This window comes from Danio rerio, chromosome 1 (genome assembly GCF_052040795.2).
Source record: "Danio rerio strain M-AB ecotype USA chromosome 1, GRCz13ab, whole genome shotgun sequence".
NCBI lineage: Eukaryota > Metazoa > Chordata > Actinopteri > Cypriniformes > Danionidae > Danio > Danio rerio.
Window position 1 is genome coordinate 53,426,441 of NC_141021.1, and position 22,213 is coordinate 53,448,653.

The 22,213-nt window shown below is 36.5% G+C and overlaps 1 long non-coding RNA gene across 1 annotated transcript; it reads left to right on the plus strand.

Annotated features, from left to right (window-relative positions):
* Positions 1 to 4,151: 4,151 nt before the first annotated feature.
* LOC141375085 (uncharacterized) lies at positions 4,152 to 19,503 on the plus strand. The gene is made up of 3 exons (XR_015477012.1): positions 4,152 to 4,206; positions 6,837 to 7,117; positions 16,684 to 19,503. It is a non-coding gene; the product is annotated as an uncharacterized LOC141375085 (long non-coding RNA).
* The last annotated feature ends 2,710 nt before the right edge of the window (positions 19,504 to 22,213 follow it).

Genomic DNA, 22,213 nt, shown 5'->3' on the forward strand with positions numbered 1-22,213 from the left:
GGTGATCGCGTAAATCTCAGTTCTCGGATCCAGTGACAGACGTTGTTCTGCAATCTTATCGGAGCTTGTCTCCCATGCCGGCTCGCTCCCTGCTTGGACCGGTGCAGTTGCTTATTGCACATAAACCGTCTTTTGATGAATATGATGTTACACATTGTCTATCTTTATTGACTCTTTCTTCCATAGACGCGAAGTATTATATTGACAGCTAAAGAATATAAACGTAAGAGAAACAGGAGAGGAAATATTATAATAATACAAAATAGATAAATATTGACAGGGCTAAGAACAATTACAAACAAAGATATTTAAAAGCAGGGAGATTTTATGAGAATGTCACACAAAACAGTTTACTTGGAAATGTTAAACAGAGAGTTCAGGTATGATTTAAGGTTGGTTATGGATGGGGCGTGTAATTTAAAATAATTTAACATAACGTGCGAATGCATTAAAGGAGCGTCTTCAGTTATTTAAACGCAGATGTCAGGATTGGGATAGGTTATATAATTTCATTGTTTAAATTATGATTGTTAATATTCATATTTTATGACATGTATTTGGGCTATTGCGCTTAAATAAATCCGTGATTCTAAATTAATATTTCTATTTATCCTTTTTAGCTATCATTTTGCTATCGTCTTTCTCTTCTTTTTTTCTATTTTTTGTGGTTCTGCCACGGTTAAACGTTTGCAAAATGTCTTTAGTTTGTCCAGATTATTGCTTTTCCTCTAAAATAGAGACGACGCAGAAGGAAAATGAATGAATTGATGAATGAATGAAATGATTGACGTTTTTATGCATGTGCGGTGCGGCTTGCACACGACAAAGACGAACGAGTGGCCGCGAGCTCCGGTGGCCGGTCAGAGCCAGCGTCGCATATCAAACTGATTAAGAGATGCTGGATGGCTGCCGATATATGATAGGAATTCTTCCGAAGTTTCAGATGATATCTGGGTTTGTGCATAATTATGTAAAATAAAAGTGAAAGTCATGACATTTGGCCAAGCATAAGAATAGCCTACAAGAGAGTTTCGATTATTATCATGACATATGTCATGCTTGGGCTTATAACACCTCGCTGTTTACCATTTCCGAAAGTGGAGCTGACGTCGGCGCGAAATTGCTTGTATAATTGTAAAAAGAGTAATGAATATTAATGGATTTCTTAAATCTGTCATTTCTGATAATATAATTGATTTAACTAGTGTGAGATTATCCAACACTCATTTAGCAAAAATGCATCCAGAATCCTAAACCAATAACTTTGTCAAGCAAAAATTATGATTTTATAGGCTACTAATTTTTTTTTTAAAACAAGAAAAAAGAAACTATTAGCTACCATAGCAATTGTTTATTTAAATATGATCATCTCAAAATATAAAATAAAAACATAATGGTTTGACTTTGTGAAATCATAAAACAGACTTGCAGAAAAGAGTTAATAGAATAAATGAGCAAATACATTCTCTCCAGTAGATGGCGATTACAGTAATTATACCATGATGATGAACAGAGCTGCTTTGCAGGACCCCTCAGCCACGCATTCTAAACATTAAACTTATGAAACTAGCTGAAGTGACAACTATATTAAGTTTAAACCAGTTTAAATAAGTTTATATGTTTAATAACTGCAAAAAAGATCAACATTGCTAATCATAAAATACAAACGGTTGCTGAAAAGTTATAAATAATGGGTTTCTCATTTAATACTAAAAACAAATTAAAGTCAGTTATAACTGCCTATTATCAAACCACAGGCGACTCATTTTATTACTTATAATTGGCTGCGACATTGCCACATTTGCGTTAATACATTTTTCTCGCCAATAGGCTACATAACAATAAAACAATATTCTGGACAAACTAAGACATTTTGCAAACGTTTAACCGTGGCAGAACCCCAAAAATTAGAAAAAAAAAGAGAAAGACAGCAGAGTGATAAAAAGGATAAATAGAAATATTAATTTAGAATCACGGATTTATTTAAGTGCAATAGCCCAAATACATGTCATAAAATATGAATATTAACAATCATAATTTAAACAATGAAATTATATAACCTATCCCAATCCTGACATCTGCGTTTAAATAACTGAAGACGCTCCTTTAATGCATTCGCACGTTATGTTAAATTATTTTAAATTACACGCCCCATCCATAACCAACCTTAAATCATACCTGAACTCTCTGTTTAACATTTCCAAGTAAACTGTTTTGTGTGACATTCTCATAAAATCTCTCTGCTTTTAAATATCTTTGTTTGTAATTGTTCTTAGCCCTGTCAATATTTATCTATTTTGTATTATTATAATATTTCCTCTCCTGTTTCTCTTACGTTTATATTCTTTAGCTGTCAATATAATACTTCGCGTCTATGGAAGAAAGAGTCAATAAAGATAGACAATGTGTAACATCATATTCATCAAAAGACGGTTTATGTGCAATAAGCAACTGCACCGGTCCAAGCAGGGAGCGAGCCGGCATGGGAGACAAGCTCCGATAAGATTGCAGAACAACGTCTGTCACTGGATCCGAGAACTGAGATTTACGCGATCACCAGCTGGCTTCCGTTACATAAGGGCAAATATAGATGACTAAAACCTCATTTACTCATTTTACTCATACTTTTTATCATTTATAATGTCCAAAGCATTGATATTAATATTAAATGCTACTTTTGTGCCTTTAATAGCCTTTTTCTCGCCTGTTTATTGGGTTAAAAATCTTACATTATTCCATCTCCACCTGCTGGTGAAAGCTAGAGCAGCTGTCGATCTTCAATCTGCAATCTATTGCTTTTCCTGCAGTTCCCGGATGTAATGTTGAATTTTAACAGTCGAATTTGATCCACTGAATTTATGGAAGCGAATATTTGAACTGAAATAAAATGAACTGAAAATTACCTTTTGAATATTATACATCGTATTTTTAAAGGGTATTGAATATTTTGTAAGTGAAATCTGAAAATTGAATACGAATTATTGAATTTTTAAGTATGAAAACGTGTTTGAAATATTTTTCGTTGAAATATTCAAAGCTTAAATATACAAATATGTTAAATTTCAGGACCTAAAAATACAAACCCTGGAATTCAAGTCATTAAAATGCAAGAACTTGTTAATACGGTGTATTATTTTTTTCAGTTTGTGATATTCAACAAGCTTTTTAATTCAAGACTTTAGGCATTGATTTTGTTCCATACGGTATGACGCCGTTCCTTTACGAGCTACCAGCTGATCGCTAACCTCCGTATGGACGGCTTTCCTTGTGTTACCAGTTTGTCCAGCGGTTGCAGCGTATGTAGGTGGACTTTTGATGTGGATTGGAGTTGACCGCGAACCGTTTGTGAAGCTGCAGAGAAAGGCACAAGATGGCTATGGACAAAGACCTATTTTGGCCCAAAGTATAACAGGAACAAAGAGTTTAATTGGTTTGAAATCGAATGTTTAATGAATGTCAAATGTCAAACTAACTTTACCGCGGTTGGCTGTCCGTGGGTGATGGCTCAACCTCAGCTGGGTCACCTGGGTGAGGGCGTCTAATGTTAAAAGACCGTAAACACCCAATGACACCGGGATACATCACTGATGATGCACCCCAGTGCATTAGATCATGTATCTTGCACATGATGTATGTTTCTGTGCTAGGTTATGTATTTTGCATAGAAAATAAGTAGTTGAAACCTGATGAACATATTAAAGTAAGTTAAAATAGTATTTAAAAACATTGTTGTTATGACGTTTTGTCAATTTTTGTCAGTGCAGGTTTGTAGGCTAAATGGAGGATGAGGATGGCAGAATTTTTGTTTTTGGGTGAACTGGCCTTTTAAAATTACAACTATGTCGCAATAATATATGTGTGTTTTATTTGGTGACATGTCACTCAACAAAATTAGGAATAGGATAGGAGATTCACATTATGAATGTGCAGCTGACCAATCTTCAGAAGATTGTTGCCAAAATATGTAGTTTTTCGTATTGGTAACCAATCAATTAAATTTTGAGCAGTTTCAGATAAAAAAATCTACTTAAATATTGTTTATTATGAAAACGCTGGCCTGAAGATGAATAAATTAAGGACTGCGTTTATTTTCTATGCTAACGAGACGCGCGAAAACCTGAGGTAAACTCAGTCGCTTCCGCTTCTTCAGCCTAATTTGAATATTAAATGAGATCTGCTGGCGCAATCTGACGGAGAACCGCGACGGTACAGTATCTGCAAATCTTTGTCAACTTATTCAGTATTCACTATTATGAGGTTAGCTGAATGTAATTGCATTTAGCTTCGCTGCTTTCCACGCCAAGTCTCCTTCAGGTCTTTCAATTAAGTTCCGTATGTGCGTTTTCACTGTTGTTTATGTGTGAGCGTCATGGCGTCGACTCAAATTCTCTGCTTGATTAATTCAGATTAAAGAATTAGAGGCTTCTTTCAGAGAGAGATAGTAACAATCCCTTATGTAATACCTTATTGGAACAACACTATTGATAATCATCTATGGGAGAAAGTAAGGACTTTGCCTCACAATTATCTGATTGTTAATAAAGTAAAAGTAACATTTAAATTAATTCACAAATGTTATCCTAATAAGGCCTGTCTTCAGAAATATAAGTCATGTGATTTTTGAACTGCTCATTCTGTCGCTCTTCAGAGGACTCTCTATTCATTTGTTCTGGCAGTGCTCCTACACAGAGAGATTCTGGTCAGATCTGATGATTTTTATTCAGTCTTATATTATGAGTGACTTTTCTTTTCTTTTAAAGTTATATTCTTTGTATTAATTGACAATTCTAAAGAAAACTTGGAAAAAGTGTATATAATTAATTTGTGTATTCTATTAGCCAGGTTTCATATTCGCAAACAGAAGTTTAGTGGCTTAAATCATTTTTTGATCTGTTCAAAATCGACCTAGACCAATATTTGGAAACTATCCAGCACTCTTTTAATCCAAAAGCAACAAAAACTGTATCTTTAGATTCTTCCTTTGTGTCTCTTTAAGGTATAACTTTATTTCATTAGTTTTTTTTTTTGACCCTGGTGTTTGTTTGTCTGTCTGTGTGTGTCTGTGTGTGTCTGTGTGTGTGTGTGTGTGTGTGTATGTGTATATATATATATATATATATATATATATATATATATATATATATTATAACTTATAATTTTTTTTACCTTAAAGCACAACAACTTACAACGTTGGTCTAACAAACATTCACATCACAATTGACAATAAAGAATGCCATATACAAACAATTCATATATAAATATAGTGACACTAGATTAATTCAATAAAAAAAAGTCATAATTATATTAAAATTAAAATTACAAAAAGGAAACAAATAATAAATACAATAATAAACAATATAAAAAGTTTAAATATAATAATAATAATCTTTAAACTAAATTTGTCTGATCCTCTTCAATTTGACTATTTCCTGTCGAATGTATGTTTTTAAAGTAATCCATGAAAGGTTGCCAGATTTTTTTTTAATTTGTCTTCTTTCTTTTTTTTTAGGGAGAATTTGATTTTCTCCAGTGTCTCCATGTTTCATTATTACATCCCTCATAAGCTGTATATATGTAGGAGCGGGCTCTGTGTATATTTCTGTGCACTTTTTTACTTGTATTATTTGTCTCTATGTATGTAATTGTATTTGATCTACCTTATTACTTTAATAAAATAAAATAAAAATCTGGTTAAAGAAAATAAACAATTAAACAATTAGTAAATTATCCTCCAGTGCACACTTCCAACATACGGGTTAATGACTGCGATATGTGTGGATGACTGTGTGTGTATTAGATTAACGGAAATAAAAACTCTAGCTAACTTTTAACTCTAGCTTATAATAATTAGTTCTAGCCAACACCAGAGGTTATTGGAATTTTGGACGTTAAAACATTAAAACTTTAGATAGGGTTATGTTTTTTCACAAACTTTTCTAAAGGAAAGAACCTGTTTCAGCAAGTCCAGAGATGATTCAGAAGTTTACAAATAAAATACTATACATTTATTTTAGCTCTATACGTTAGCCACAAGAGATCATGTTCTCCGAAGTTCGGACAACATTTAAAGTTGTCAGTAGAGAGTAAGGTTATGTGGTCTTTATTTTTATTTATTTGTATTATTTCTAAATGCAACTGCCTGTTTCAGTAAGCCCAGAGAACAAAGTCATGTTTCGATGTTTGTGTAAAGACATGAAGTTTTACCTGTCTACATTAAATTTAACATATGAAAAAAATATAAAATATGTAGCACAATCGCCTCACAGCAAGAAGGTTGCTGGTTTAAGCCCCAACGGGGTCAGTTGGCATTTCTGTAGAGTTTGCATGTTCTCCCAGTGTTTGCATGGGTTTCCTCTGGGTGCACCGGTTTACCCCACAGTTCAAAAAACGTGATATAGGTGTATTGAATAAGCTAAATTGTCTGTAGTGTATGTGTGTGAATGAGAGTGTATGGATGTTTTCCAGTGCTGGGTTGCAGCTTGAAGGGCATCCGCTGCATGAAACATATGCTAGATAAGTTGGCTGTTCATTCCACTTTGGCGACCCCTGATTAATAGAAGAAAATAAATGAATGAATAAACTTAACAATTGGCTTCCGGTAACAGATCCCCAGATTTCAGTCAGTAGAAGAGACGATAAACGATGACAGAGTCGCACCTTGCGCAAACATGCTAACGACAACTCCTTCGACCTCTCCAATCTGTTTGTGTGTTTTCTGAACACACACGCTTCCATGTTCTGACTTTGAAACTATATCCAGCGCACCAAAACCCTGCCCAAAGTGTGTTTACAGCTGAGCTTGTTGTGTGTTTGCTTTGTGTTTCGTGTCTGAGCAGGCGCGTAAACGGATCTCCCAGCAGCCCTTGGGTGCTGTCAGTGTTTGAGTGATAGCCGAGAGCTGCAGGATTAGGGCCGGCCGAGCACAAACAAACCCCAGGGTTTCATCTGCCGCGGGTCCGCAGGGCCACTCGCTCTCCTTCTGGGACTATTTATGGTCCTGAATGAGACTCGGGACAATATTTTAGGAGAAACCTTTGAACTTCTGAAGCTCTGATGGTTCAGGAATCAAGAGGAATTCTGATGCGGCGAGTCGGAATCACTTGAGGGTGACTAAATAGTGAGTATTCGTTATTTTTCCTTTTGCACAAGCATGCACATTATCTTGTTTTAAAATGATAGTTCATTCAAAATTCATTCACTCGTGCTCCACTTGTTGAGTTTCTTCTGCTGAATTAGGTCAATGATTCTGTTTAATTTTCCTCAAAATCTGTGGATCTTTTTTCTGAATTATGCTTTTTTTCTTTTCTTTTTGACTGTTTTTGGTGGATAAATTAAGAGGCAACTATATTTTTTAGTCCAAAACAGGAAGTTTTTTATGAAAAAAAACAAAAAGTGTGCTTCACACAGGTGAGTGGGCTTGACAAACCTCCTGTAGAAACACTCTTCTCACTATATATTAGCACCGGGGTGGCCAACCCTGTTCCTGGAGAGCCACCCTCCTGCAGATTTCAGTTGCTACCCATATCAAACACACCTGAACCAATTAATTAGGACCTGAACACCACGTGATAATTACAGGCAGGTGTGTTTGATATGGGTAGCAACTGAAATCTGCAGGAAAAGTGGCTCTCCGGGAACAGGGTTGGCCACCCCTGTATGAGCAATATCACTGGAGTAGCAGTGTGATAAGGCTGTATATCGACAATGGTGGGTAGGGTTGGGCCGATAGACGATGCCATCGTCCATCGCCGATGGCCGACAGACACCACAATGCTGAGCCAGAATCGCGATCCTCCGCCCCAACCCCGGGGCAAATCCACTCACAAAAATACACACTCAGGCCCTGGTTATACTAAAAGGTCTTAGTTTTTAAATGCCATTTAGAACGAAAACGATCCACATCCACTCTGGCGTTTCACCTAGCATTTCTGGGCAGCCCTCCTTCCTCACTACCACTGAAAATGCACACCACGTGACCACACGTACATGTGCTCGAGACAGTGGGTCCAGGCAGTCAGCGGGTCAGTAGACTGGTTCAATCTTTCGCTTTCACGCTTGTACTTAGTCATTTTTGCTAAACCTCAGATACTGTTGATTGTTTCCTGTTGGTTTTGCACCTTTTTTATTTACCAAGTTTGTCGACGCCATTATAATGACACAGAACACTCTGCCTATTCACGAGTCTCGCATTTTATACAGAATTGTATACTATTTTAATTTCTATAAAATACTAATTGCATTATTTTCATATTAATGTTTTATCAATTTATAATATTAAGCATTAATATAATTAATTTTTAGGTGGCACGGTGGCTCAGTGGTTAGCACTGTTGCCTAACAGCAAAAAAGTCACTAGTTTGAGTCCCGACTGGGCCAGTTGGCATTTCTGTGTGAAGTTTGCATGTTCTCCCAGTGTTAGAGCACTAAATTGTAGTGTTGTAGTGAATGTGTATGGGTGTTTTCCAGTACTGTGTTGCGGCTGGAAGCACATCCGCTTTGTTAAACATATGCTGGAATAGTTGGTGGTTCATTCCTCTGTGGTGACCCTTAAAAAAAAATAAGGGACTAAGCCAGAGGAAAATTAATGAATTAATATTTTGGAAGTGTTCTAAAAGTATGCATTTACTAAAAGTATTTTAGTGGCTTGAACACACACACACACACACACATACACACCCTGATCTACTCAGTTTCTTCTTCTCTAAATGAAACGGATGGAAACCCCAGTGTGTGAAGCTCTAAAAGGCCTCCTCCTCCTCTGTGTTTCTTCACCTCTCGCCGTGTCCGCTGCTCTCTCATTCCCCGCTTTTGTCCTCTTTAAAGTGGCCGGTGGGGTGTTAATAATTTGTTTCTCTCCTTTCTTTCTTCCTCCTCCATCACTCGCTCTCTCTCATCTTCCTTAAGAGAGCGGGATGGGGTCCTTTAAGGGTGCCGCCCTCCCTGTTCCTCTCCCTCTTTCATGCTTTCTTTCTCTCTCCACCTTGTTTCTATCCTTTTTCATGCTCTGTAGCTCTGGTCCCACCCTTTCAATTTGAGCGCGCGGCGGCGACTCGACTGGAACTGTTGCTATCTTTAGAGACTTTGCTGTGTGTGTGCGTGAGAGAGAGATTACAGTGAAAGCTCCTCTATACAGTAGATCATATAGACTGAGATGGAATGAAGAGTTTGAGTTGCTATCACTGCTATCATTTATGTTGCTTTTAAACTGGAGCTAGGTTCATTTTTGGTGCAGTTCATTAATTAAAGGGATAGTTCACCTAAAATGTTTAATTCTTTCACCCTTTAATGGTTTCAGACTTTTATGTGTTTCTGTTGAACACAAAGGAAGATATTTTGTAGAATGTCGAAAACCGGTAACCATTGACTTCCATGGTGTTTGTTTTTCCTACTATGGATGTCAATTATTACAGGTTTTCAACATTCTTCAAAATGCCTTGATTTACTTACATTTTACTTGTTTAAAACCTTGAATTGAGTTTTGGTTAAACAGAAAAAGAAGATATTTTGAAGAATGTTCAAAACCTGCAACCATTGACATCTATGGTATTTGTTTTCCTACTGTGAATGTCAATGGTTAAAGGTTTTCAACATTCTTTAAAATATCTTGGTTGACTCACCTTTTACTTGCTTTAAACTTTTATAAGATTCTGTTGAACACAAAAGAAGATATTTTGAAGAATGTTGAAAACCGGTATCCATTGACTTCCATACTTTTTTTTTCTACTGTGGATGTCAATGGTTACACGTTTTCAACATTTTTCACGGATCCGATTCATATTGGATAAGTTTCCACATATGAACAAGGCCTGAATCTGATTTGAGTAATCCGGAATCCATGTGATTTTTTCCTGCTTAAACGTACCTGGGCCATATCCGATCTGTGCCACATGAGAGAAACAAATCGGAATTAAGTCACTTGAACAGCGCAGTGTAAATGCAGCCTTTGAAGAATATATTTGAAACTGGCAGCAATTTTTTTTCCTTCTATTGATGGTAATGGCAACCTATTTCTAGCATTTGTCAAAATACAGTATTGTGTGTTCATCAGGAGACAGAAACTCACATTTTTTTTTTTAAAGTATTGTAAAATTCCACTATGAAATCAAAATGAAAGTTTCTGGCTTTTATTATGAATACAATGCTCTTAGGTTGTTTAGATAAGCTAGCACGCTCCATAACAGTGAGGTTACATTTAGAAGATCTGAGCATTCGTAACTTGCAGTCTTTCACTTCCACCAATAAGGGTTGGTCACCGAAACCCAGTGCCATCCTATATAACCATTATGCACTTGGACCGAATCAGAATGCAGATTTCGGTATCTCATTTCAGTGCACCCAAATCCCTGAAATCAGAGATGCAGGACACGGAGCATTGGAAACATGCGTATTTAAATGATCAGTAGGCTACGTTTAAAATCGGTAACTTGTAAATAATATAACAGTAAGTTGTAACTTTTGTCAAATCTACCCACTGTACATGTGCAGCTTTACCGTACGTTCACACCGAAAGCGGCGAGAGCGTCAAAGTAACCGTAAGTCATTCATTTTCAATGAGAACCGGCGGCGAGGTGCATCTTCGCCGGTGTGGGCGTCGAGGAGAGTTGAAATCAAGTCAACTTTATGGTAATGACGCGGTTTAGCGGCAAGCAATCAGAATGTAGAAGTCCACCGCTTGAGAAGAGTTCAGAGGACACAGACCTGTGAACTTTGCTTCCGACCAAGGTTGTTCCCAGAGGTTTGATTATTGGTCGCTGGATTTCCAATATTTACTATGTTTTCTTACAGGAACATGCATTAAGTAAGTTACTGGCGAGTTACTGATGTGCATTAATGTTACATATATTTATCTTTAAAAAAGCAGGAATCTCATGCGACAGTACAAAACAGTATTGCAGCTTCAGGACATTTCAGACACATATTGGATAATTAAGTGGAGCTAAGCCACATCACATGCAACTTGATCCACCATTGTTAAATGAATCTGATAAGAAGTGCGCTACATTTTTACGCTAGAGAGCATGTTTTATGCAGGAATGTAACCGATATGCTGCAATGGCCCCTTTAAATACGAGATCAATGTAGCCAAATTTGACGCGACCTTGGACGCTCTTACTGCTTTCGGTGTGTAATTCTTTCGATGTATGAGCAGCTCGCGTGTGTGCTTTAAATGATTTTTGCACTTCCTAGTTTGGCCACTAGGTGTCAGCACTGAAATGGGCCGTTGTTTGTTTCGAAGTCGGAAAAGGAGTTTGGTGTAAACCGTTACATCACATATTTGTGGTTGCAAACTATTTATATGGGCTGAATTGAAACAAATTAAATTTATTAATGTTCAACTTAATTTGTTAGTTTAAATTCAGCCCTTATTAATTGTCTCCTTTAAAGAAATTGTAAATCTACTGAATAATTTTTTTCAGTGCAGTTGTGTTTGATAATGTCTGAGTTTCAGTGAGCGTATGTTAGTGTGTCGTAATGAGAGCAGGTGAGGAGCGCTGGCAGTGACGTCTGTGCAGAAGCAGAAAACAGGCTTAAACTGCAGGCCACAATAGAAACAACCGTCCCAGCTGGAGCTGATTGAAGTCCCTGTCTCTTTTCTTTCTGCCGCTCGGTCTTTCTCCCAGGCCTTCGATCTGCTAAGATGATTTCACGCCGAAGATCAGCCGTTTGACAACACACACTTTAATTAGATATGTGTGTATAAGAGGAAAGCGAGCTCAGATAGGGAGTTCAGGCTCAGGGTTTTTTTGTTTGTTTGTTTTTGTTGTTGTTGTCTGCTCAATTCACCTGATTAAAGAGCTATTCTCGAACATCAGCAGAATTTATATTTGTAAAACTGAAGTTTATTTAGGATTTTAGCATGGTTTTATGCTCTTTAGCTCCTGCTGGTGTGTGTCAAAACCAAAACTGTTCAGAAAAGTTCAAAGCTTGCTTTGTGCACAATGCGATTTTTATGCCTATCAAGGACAAATCCGGATAGTGTTTTTTTTCCCTTATGGATGTTAGTTTCCACTACAGAATATAAAACTAATCTCACAAAAAACTTACTTTTTTTTTATCATTTTAAACGACCTAAATTTAAATACAAGTTTCCCTTACTGGCCACTTTATTAGGTACACCTCACTAGTACCGGGTTGGACACCCATTAGTCTTCATGACTGTGCTTTAATCTTTCGTGGCATAGATTCAACAAGGCACTTTAAATATTCCTCACAGATTTTGCTCCATATTGACATGAAAGCATCACCCAGTTGCTGCAGATTTGTCGGCTGCACATCCATAATGCAAATCTCCCGTTCCACCACATCCCAAAGGGGCTCTATTGGATTGAGATCTGGGGACTGTGGAGGCCATTTGAGTACAGTGAACTCATTGTCATGTTCAAGAAACCAGACTGAGATGATTCATGATTTATGACATGAGGTGTTATCCTGCTGGAAGTAGCTGTCAGAAGATGAGTACACTGTGGTCATAAAGGGTTGGACATGGTCATCAACAATACTCAGGTAGGCTGGGGCATTGACACGATGCTCAATTGGTACTCATGGGCCCAAAGTGGGCCAAGAAAATATCCTCCACACCAATACACCACCACTAGTCTGAACTGTTGATAAAAGGCAGGATGGATCCATGTTTCATGTTTTTGATGCGAAATTCTGACCCTACCATCCGAATGTCGCAGCAGAAATCGAGACTCATCAGACCAGGCAACGTTTTTCCAATCTTCTATTGTCCAAGTTTGGTGAACCTGTGTGAATTGTAGCCTCAGTTTCCTGTTCTTGGCTAACAGGAGTGATACCTGGTGTGGTCTTCTGCTGCTGTAGCCCATCTGCCTCAAGGTTGGACGTGTTGTGATTTCAGAGATGCTTTTGCAGACCTCGGTTGTAACGAGTGCTTCTTTAAGTTACTGTTGCATTTCTATGAGCCCCAACCAGTCTGGCCGTTATTCTTTGACATCAACAAGGCATTTGCGTCCACAGAACTGCCGCTCACTGGATAATTTCTCTTTTTAAAGCCATTCTCTATAAACCCTAGAGATGGTTGTGTGTGAAAATCCCAGTAGATCAGCAGTTTCTGAAATACTCAGACCAGCCCAAACAACCATGCCACTTTTAAAGTCACTTAAATCCCCTTTCTTCCCCATTCTGATACTCTGTTTTAACTGCAGCAGATCGTTTTGATCATGTCTTCATACCTAAATTCATTGAGTTGCTGCCATGTGATTGGCTGATTAGAAATTTGCGTTAACAAGCAGTTGGTCAGGTGTACCTAATAAAGTGGCCTGTGAGTGTATAATGAGAATTCTTAGTTTATTTTCTGAAATTTTTTTAATAACAAAAAAGAGTCAAGATAATATTAAAAACTTAACTGCAAAAGTCACTATTACCTTATATTTTTTTTAATCTCATATTCAGGAACAGACTCGCAAACACATTTCACTTGCTAAAATATAACACAAGTGCAAATTACATTAAGAAAACAGCATTGTGACATGATGATTATTCAAGCACTCGTTCCTCAGCAGGGGTTCATTTTTATTGGTCAAGAATCAAAGCCTTTTTAAGGGATTCAAGCCAAAAAACAAAGCCTACGACGCTGGTGTAAGTCTTATCGCTCTCCTTCTCCTGATCCAAACCGCACTATAGTATAGATTACTCCTCTATCATTCTATCTGCCCATTAGAAAGACCACAATAGCAGCTAAAGAAACCAGCATCAGGGGGATTAATGTGCTTTAAAATGCGATCGATCCGGCTTGATGAGTGCACAGACAACGGCGTTACACAAGAATCTCCAGCTTTAGCAGTATAATCTGGATTACGGCCCTCATGAGTCTTGTATTGTTGGATATGCTTTAATCTCATTCACAGCGAGGAGACGGCAACAATGAGAGATTTGATGGTGTAAATCTCACCGTTTGATTAATGGCGTCTGATTATATCTGTCCTGATGTTTTCCCGCGTGTTTGGTCTGAGGAGAAAAATAATAAGTCACTGAGAATATTGTATAAATATTCGGTAACACTTTACAATAAGGTTGTATTAGTTAATATCAGTTAACGCAATTACTAACATGACAAATACATTTATTACAGCATTTGATCATGTTATTTTTTATGAAAACACTTTAAACAGTTGTTCACAGTGCTTAAACTAGTGTTAACAAGCATGGATTTGGATTTTAATAATGCATTAGTAAATGTTGAACTATGATTAATAAATGCTTTACAAATACTCATGTTGGTAAATACATTAACTAATGAAACCTTATTGTAAAGTGTGACCAAGAATTCAATGTTTTTTTCTTGATCTTTTGGTTTAAGGATGCGCCACACTGCATAAAAAATAAAAGCTTTTCTTACTTAGTTTTTGCCGTGTTTCTAGTTAAAATATCAAAAAATTCTGAAATCTAGAAGCATTTTTTTAGACTAGTAAAGAATAATGTCTTGTTTTCAGAAATAATATGGTAAAATTAGGTTATTTTTTTTATTAAAACAAGCAAAATAATCTGCCAATGGCATAAGTAAATTTGTTTTGACTTTGAAATAATATTATTTTGTGTACCCTGTTAGCAGATTGTTTTGCTTGTTTTAAGGAAATGATCTCTTAATTTTGACATTATTTATGAAAACAAGACTATATTTTTGCTCTTTGTTTGCTAATTTTTAGATATTTGTACTAGAGACAAGACAAAAACACTTAATTAAGAAAAGCATCTTTTGCAGTGCAGTATTTATCATATAATCATATTGTGGCTACATCAAATAAAATTTACAAAAGTGATTTGATGTATATAAATATGCAAATTTAATGATGTTTCAAATAACTTTTGTCATCCTATTTTTAAATTGCAAAATATGAAATCGAGTGAAATAATTGAGTGTAACTGATATATTTATGTAAACATTATGGTAGTTTATTGGATACATTGAATTTTACTTACTTATTGAAACGATATGCTTGACTTGTGCCTATTAAAATATGTAAAAGTATTTGCTATATATATATATATATATATATATATATATATATATATATATATATATATATATATGTATATGTATATGTGTATATATATATATATATATATATATATATATATATATATATATATGTATATATATATATTACTGGGTTTTGAGTTAGCATGACTCTTTTTAAAACAGTTTTGGATTTTCAAATTATTTAAGTTAACTTAACAAATGTAAGTAGATCAAACTTAAAAAAATTAGTTGTCCCAAAAATTCCTCAATGTTGTTGATTTATCTCATAATTAAAAAGTTATTTAAACAAGTCGCAAGTTTCGAATTTATTATAATAGTGTATAATAGGACACTAAAAACTGAAGGATTAATGCTGATAACTCGGCTTTGCATCAAACAAATAAATTACAATTTATTATATATCACAGTTATTTTAAATTGTAATATTTTTTCTGAATATTTCTGTTTTTACTTTATTTTAGCGACCAAAAGAGTTCTTTCAAAAACATTTTATTTTTTAACAATATTGTTATGAACAAGCTCACTCCTTTTTTATTCACTATACACATACACTGTAAAGAAAATGGCATGAAAAAATTAAGTTGATGCTGGGTTCCACACAATTGATTTGAATAAGTTAAATAAGTGGCTTTTACAAATTAAAGTGGATTAAACATAAAACCATGAAGTTGTCCTAAAAAACACTCAAGATTTGTGTTTTTTTCAGCTTATTTTAAATAAGTAGTCTGAACAAAAAGCAAACGTCTTTTTTGAGTGTGTTATCCTTTTATTTCTTCCTTGTTTTTTTATCTTTTTATTTCCTTTTTCCTTGTTTCTATGTCATGAGGACAGTTTTGTTGCTTTTAAAACTGTCAAGGTAGCTGAAAATTGATGGACTATCATGTTAAAAAAACTTTTACACTTTATCGTTTATTTAATTATTTATTTTTGTTGTAATGCCATATCAGCAGTTTTGGCTATATTTATAGCCTCAGTTTCCTGTTCTTAGCTGGCAGGAGTGGCACTCGGTGTGGTCTTCTGCTGCTGTAGCCCATCTGCCTCAAGGTTTGACGTGTTGTGCGTTCAAAGATGCTCTTGTGCAGACCATACATTTTCTCTTTTTCTGACCATTCTCTGTAAACCCTAGAGATGGTTGTGCATGAAAATCCCAGTAGATCAGGAGTTTCTGAAATACTCAGACCAGCCCGTCTGGCACCAACAACTATGCCACGTTCAACGTCACTTAAATCCCCTTTCTTCTCCGTTCTGATGTTCGGTTTGAACTGCAGCAGATCGTCTTGACCATGTCTACATGCCTAAATGTGATTCATGTGATTGGCTGAATAGAAATTTGTGTGAACGTGCACTTGGACAGGTGTACCTAATAAAGTGGCCGGTGAGTGTATAATATATAACATGCACTCATATCGGTTTCTATTACAGTGTATTGCATTTTATCCAATGCAATGCAAAAAAGAGAACATTTTAGGTTTTTTTTTTTTTTTTTTACTTCTATCCGGCACTGACCCCAAAACGCTGGCTTGGCTCTGAAAAGGTGAGGCTTTTGTAACTTCGGCTGTGTTGTATTAGCCAGTTAGCTGATCACTTCAATGCCTTTTGCACACCTAAAAAAAAAGACATCCAACCTCAATTTGCGTCACGCTAATTTCCGTTCTCGAGTTTCAGCCTCTCTCTTTCTTCAGGCCCCCGAGGGAAGCCAAGGAGAAGAAAGGAGACATGAAGGAGATAAAGAAAGGGCTGATGAGGAGGGCAGGAGAACGAGCGCACAACCGCACCCGATGCCATTCAGAGCGGGACAGGGACAGAGTGGCGCCAGCACACGGCCACTGTTCAAAACCACCAAAAATCCTAGTGGCCGATCAAGTGTCTCCTTCTAAAAACAATGGCAGACATGACAGCTCGCGGTATGTGTGTGCATGTGTGTGTTGTCATGTGTCTCTATTCATGCCAGCACATGTATGTGTGTGTGGTGAAGAAATGCGTCTTTGGCACCTGAGAGCAGGTGACGAGATGAAGAGTTCATGTTGCGGTTGAAGGTCAGAGTTTGACAGACGTCACTGAGATGACGGATAAATAAAGCCTGCGCACTGAGGAAAATGACAGCAGACCACAAACTTTTTATTATTAATGCTGTCAGATTACAGAGAGCGTTTGGTGTAGGTTATGTTAACGTTCTTTATTATAATTAATTAGCTTTTTAATTATTTCAATAGAGTTACTGCAACCTTGAAAGTTAAATTAATATATGTTTTATTTATACACAACTTGACAAAAAGTATTGTCGCTTATCCAAGTTTTGGGAACAAATAATAATTTGAATTCTGGTTGATCTTTTGGCATCAGATGTGGCTTATATGAAAGGCAAAGACCTTGAGATTACGCTTAGTCTATCAAAATAAAATATAATCATGCATTGATTTTTAATTATTTAATTAGGACTGTAAGGTCTGACTTTGCTTAGACAACAGAAATAATGTGCAGTATAGAATATAAAGTCATGCTGCAGTGTAAAAAGAATTAATATTGTGTATGACTACCATGATCTTGGAGGACTGCATCCATACATCTCTGCAATGACTCAAATAATAGTTCTTGCTGGACTCCCAGAGTTCATAACGATTCTTTGGGTTCATCTTTAATGCTTTCTCCTTCATCTTACCCCAGACATGCTCAATAATGTTCATGTTTGGTGACTGGGCTGACCAATCCTGGAGCACCTTCTTTGCTGAAGAGTTTGCCCTCTCCTGTGGTTTGTAATGTAATGGGCAGCACAAATGTCTTGATACCTCTGACTGTTGATGCTGCCATCCACTCTGCAGATCTCTCACATGCCCCCATACTGAATGTAACCCCAAACCATGATTTTTCCTTCACCAAACTTGACTGATATCTGTGATAATTTTGGGTCCATGCGGGTTCCAATAGGTCTTCTGCAGGATCTGTGATGATTGGGTTGCAGCTCAACTGATGATTCATCAGAACCAACCTTCTGCCACTTTTCCAAATGATCAACTAGAAGTGAAGTTATTATTTGCTGCTCTTACAACTGAGATTGACGACAAGACTTTTGTCAGGTTGTGTATTATAGTTATACTTGTATTAGTGTTGACTTAATGTTTGATGTAGGTTAAATTCAACACTTTATTTAGAATATATTTGGCATTCTGAGTGATTGGAAAATGTATGTTTCCCGATACTTTCTGTTAACATAAAAAGGTACAGTAGCTGCTACTTTGCAAGTTATGTCACAATTTTGAATTTGCATTTCATTATTGCAAATGTATGCTTTATTTGAGGGATGTGATGAAAAAAAAAGATTGAATTGTGAAATTTAAACTTAAAAAAAAAAAACTATTTTTATTCTGTGTTTGGAAACAGATAGATAGATAGATAGATGGATGGATGGATGGATGGATGGATGGATGGATGGATGGATGGATGGATAGATGGATGGATGGATGCTGAATGTCCATGTTAGATGAAGTCAACAGAACAACATCGCCTGCGAATAACAGAAATGAGATCCTGTGGTCACCAAAACAGACCCTCTTCAGCCCAGGGCTGCGCTTTAAAATTCTGTCCATTAAAATTATTATCAGAATTAGTGACAAAGGGCAGCCCTGCCGGAGTCCAGCATGCACTGGAAACAGGTCTGACTTATTGCCGGCAATGCGAATCAGAATCCTACTCTGTTCATACTGGCACGAGAGAGCTCTTAACAGAGCGCCTCTGACCCCATACTTCATACTACATGGGGGGTGTAATGGTTACTTTGTCAAAAATGCTTTTGCATTACTCATTATTTGCATGAACTCTTTCACACAAGTCCAAAACCACCTCAAGCGAATTAAAAACTTGTTTGCCGTATTAAGAAGTTTGCTATTCTACTCCAGCCTTCAGTGTCACACAATCCCTCAGAAATCAGTCTAAAATGCTCATTTGCTGCGTAAGAAACATTTATCATTATTATCAATACCTGAGTTTCCTTTCTAAATCTTTTAAAATTTCTTAAAAAGGTAAATAAATAAAATAAAATCCCGAATGTGCATTTTCATAATTTTTTTAGAGTGGCTCACTGTAGTATTGGTTACCTAGCAACCAGCTGATGTTTGCTACGTCAATTTTTTTGTCCGCAATAACTCTTTCACACAAGTCCAAAACCACCTCAAGTGAGTGCACTTTCTTTTTTTTTTTTTTTGCTGAATGAAGAGCTTCTATTTGAAGTTTTCTCATGCGATTCCTCAGACTGCATATTAACACATGGTGATGGAGAGCCAGCTAATGTTGAAAACGGCTCAGTGTTTTTGTTGAAGCCGTGATGGACAAAGTTCAAAAGGACACCATTTTAATAGAAATCTTTCGCAACATGACATTTCCCCTCAGTAACCCCAGTAATCCTCATGTCAGGCGAGGTAAATGCAGGAATTTGGACATTGTCAATGAGACGTCGAGATGTCTGCGCGATCTGTTGTGTCTGATGCAGGATCGAAAACATCCAATCCAAAAAAAAAAAAACAACACCAGCAACGATTGCTTTATTTGTTTCAGGAGCATCTCGTATCGGTTTATCAGACGTTCAGCGGTAATCCGGATGAAGATAGCAATCCTGCTTCTGTTTGTTAATCCCTGTCGGAATGCATGCGTGTGTGTGTGTGTGTGTGTGTGTGTGTGTGTTTCCCGTATAAAGATACAGATCGCACATATTACCTTTCATTGAACTCTAAGTTAAACTGATGTTTGCACATGTAAAAACAGCATGTTAAGCTGTTATAAAACATGGCTGTCTTTTCCAGTCCCAGAATGTCACATACTCATGCAGTCAACATTTTGAAAGGTGGTTTTTAGGAGCGAGAAGGGTTTTTGCTTCCCTAAGGAACCTTATAGTATTAGTTTTTTCTACCAACCATGTACTTTTTTGTGTGATTTTTGTCATCTAAATATGTTTTTTCCACTTTAAAGAACTTTTTTTTGTTTAGTGGAACGTTTCTATGGGTGTTAAAACTTCTCCATGGAGTGTAGTAACTACTTTAGTCAATTTTGTGCCTACTAGAGTATTGCAAATTGTACCCAAAAGCAAAATGCAGGATATACAGATTATAAGTTTATTCGGTGCCACCCCAAAGAAGTCTGTTTAAATATGTCTTTTGTTAGTTTAACATGTATACATGTAACTTGTACATGTGTAATGACAATAACGTTGAATCTAATCTAATCTATATTGTGAAATATACTGTGTATGTTTGTAATGAGACAACAAACAAATGTAGACTGCTGAGTATAAGTATTTTACGTCCACATTTATGCATCATGTCATATCTCTAAGCATTTAATGCCAATAAACGTCTAAATACAGTTTATGCATATGTTGATATTACTCCCTGCCTGTGTTTTATACATGTTAAAGCTTCTTTGTATGTACATTTTGTCGATTAAACTGTTACGGTTTAATTAAGTTGTCTAGGGAAAATAAACGTAACACTTATAATATTAAATTATTACTGAGTAGATGGATGGAAAATACACCAGGACACAAAATTTACATTCAATTCGTTTATTCCTCTTACGAGGAGGAGAAAAATGAAGCCAACAAAAGAGAGGCTTACATGTGTGCGCTTTGTACAATGTATATATAATAGTAATAAGAAGAAAGAAATAAAATTAAAAGTTGTAGGGGAAAAAGGAACTAGAGTAGTGCCAAAGCAAAGAACTAAACAAAACCAAAAGCCACCTAAACTAGAACACAAGATCCCCCTCTAAACTTACTAATAAAAATCAAAATGTGAAAAAGAAACCGAAATCTTCAGCGTTTGCGACGCCACACCTATACTCCCTGAAATAATAAGCAAAAATACAAAATGCGGCGCTCACCCACTTACCTACTGTAGTGTTTCTGAACATTGAAGTTACCTACGGGCAAAATGTATGTCGCGCGACTTACTATTCCCTTTTCCTCAAAAAGGAATGATAAACTCTTTAACCATGACTTAATTTAAATCGATGTAGTTATTCAGAAACACAGAACAAAGCATACATTATGAACAGCAGCGATATTTTAGCCTATATTTTATCTAAAACACATCCCTAGAGCAAACTGTGCGCATGCATATGTGTGTGTGTGAGCTCAGGCACTGTAAAAAATGCTGGGTTCCACAAAATTCCTTCGTCTTGTCACAAGCCAAATAGATTCAGTTAAAATGTTATTGTTTTTACAAATTTAAGTGGATTGAACATAAAACAATTAAATGAATAAAAAAAATCTCAGGAATTTTTCGAGCTCATTACCAATGAGTAGTTTGATCAAGAAGCAGAACTCATTAAAGAGCCCATATTATACATGAAATAGGGTCATTTCTTGGTTGTAAGGGTCTCCAACAACAGTTTAATATGCATGGAAGGTCAAAAAACACTTTGATGGTCTTATAATCTGCATTTATTTTTACCTAATTATCCCAGCGACTCCTGCATGAATCGTCCAGTGATTCATTTGTTCCCAAACCCCTCCTTAGCGTGAAGCTAATCTGCGCTGATTGGACCAATGACAGTCTGTTGCGATTGGTCGACTGCCTTCAGTCAGAGAGTGAAATGCCAAACAGCTAATCAGCAATATAAAAGTAATCACAGTTCATACACGCTCGATAGTGTAGGCGTGGATTTTAGCTGCCAGTGGGTCAATGTAAATACAGACTATGGACTTGAAAATACAGACGACTAACTATTTTATTGAGCAAAAACTCCAAAAACAGTTGAGGAGATCTCCTAGCTTCTCACTCTGCTCTTTTCACAGACACACACACACATATTGCACAAACACACACACGCACTTACACGCGGTTACAAGTAACAAATCACAACTAAATACATTTGCAAGCTAGAGTCAACGAGGCAACTTTAATCGCACGTACTTACACTTGAGAAATGGAGGAAGAAAAATCCATCCTGACGTCCATCAGTAAGTTACTCTTTACTGATCCTTCCTTTAACAAACGCTGATGAAGTATTCTTTGTAGCATGTAGCTTCCAGAAGTGTCCAGTAGTTTCCAACTGCTTGGCTATAATGCTGAGGTTTCATGTTTGGGTAGAGACTCAATATATCCATCTGCAGTGTGACTTCAATCGACCGGCATGTTTGTGGGTGTGTGTGTGTGTGTCTGGGTTTCTGCGTCAGAGGGCGGGGCCTCAGGTTTGAAATCTCCGGGTTTGCGCGTGCACGTG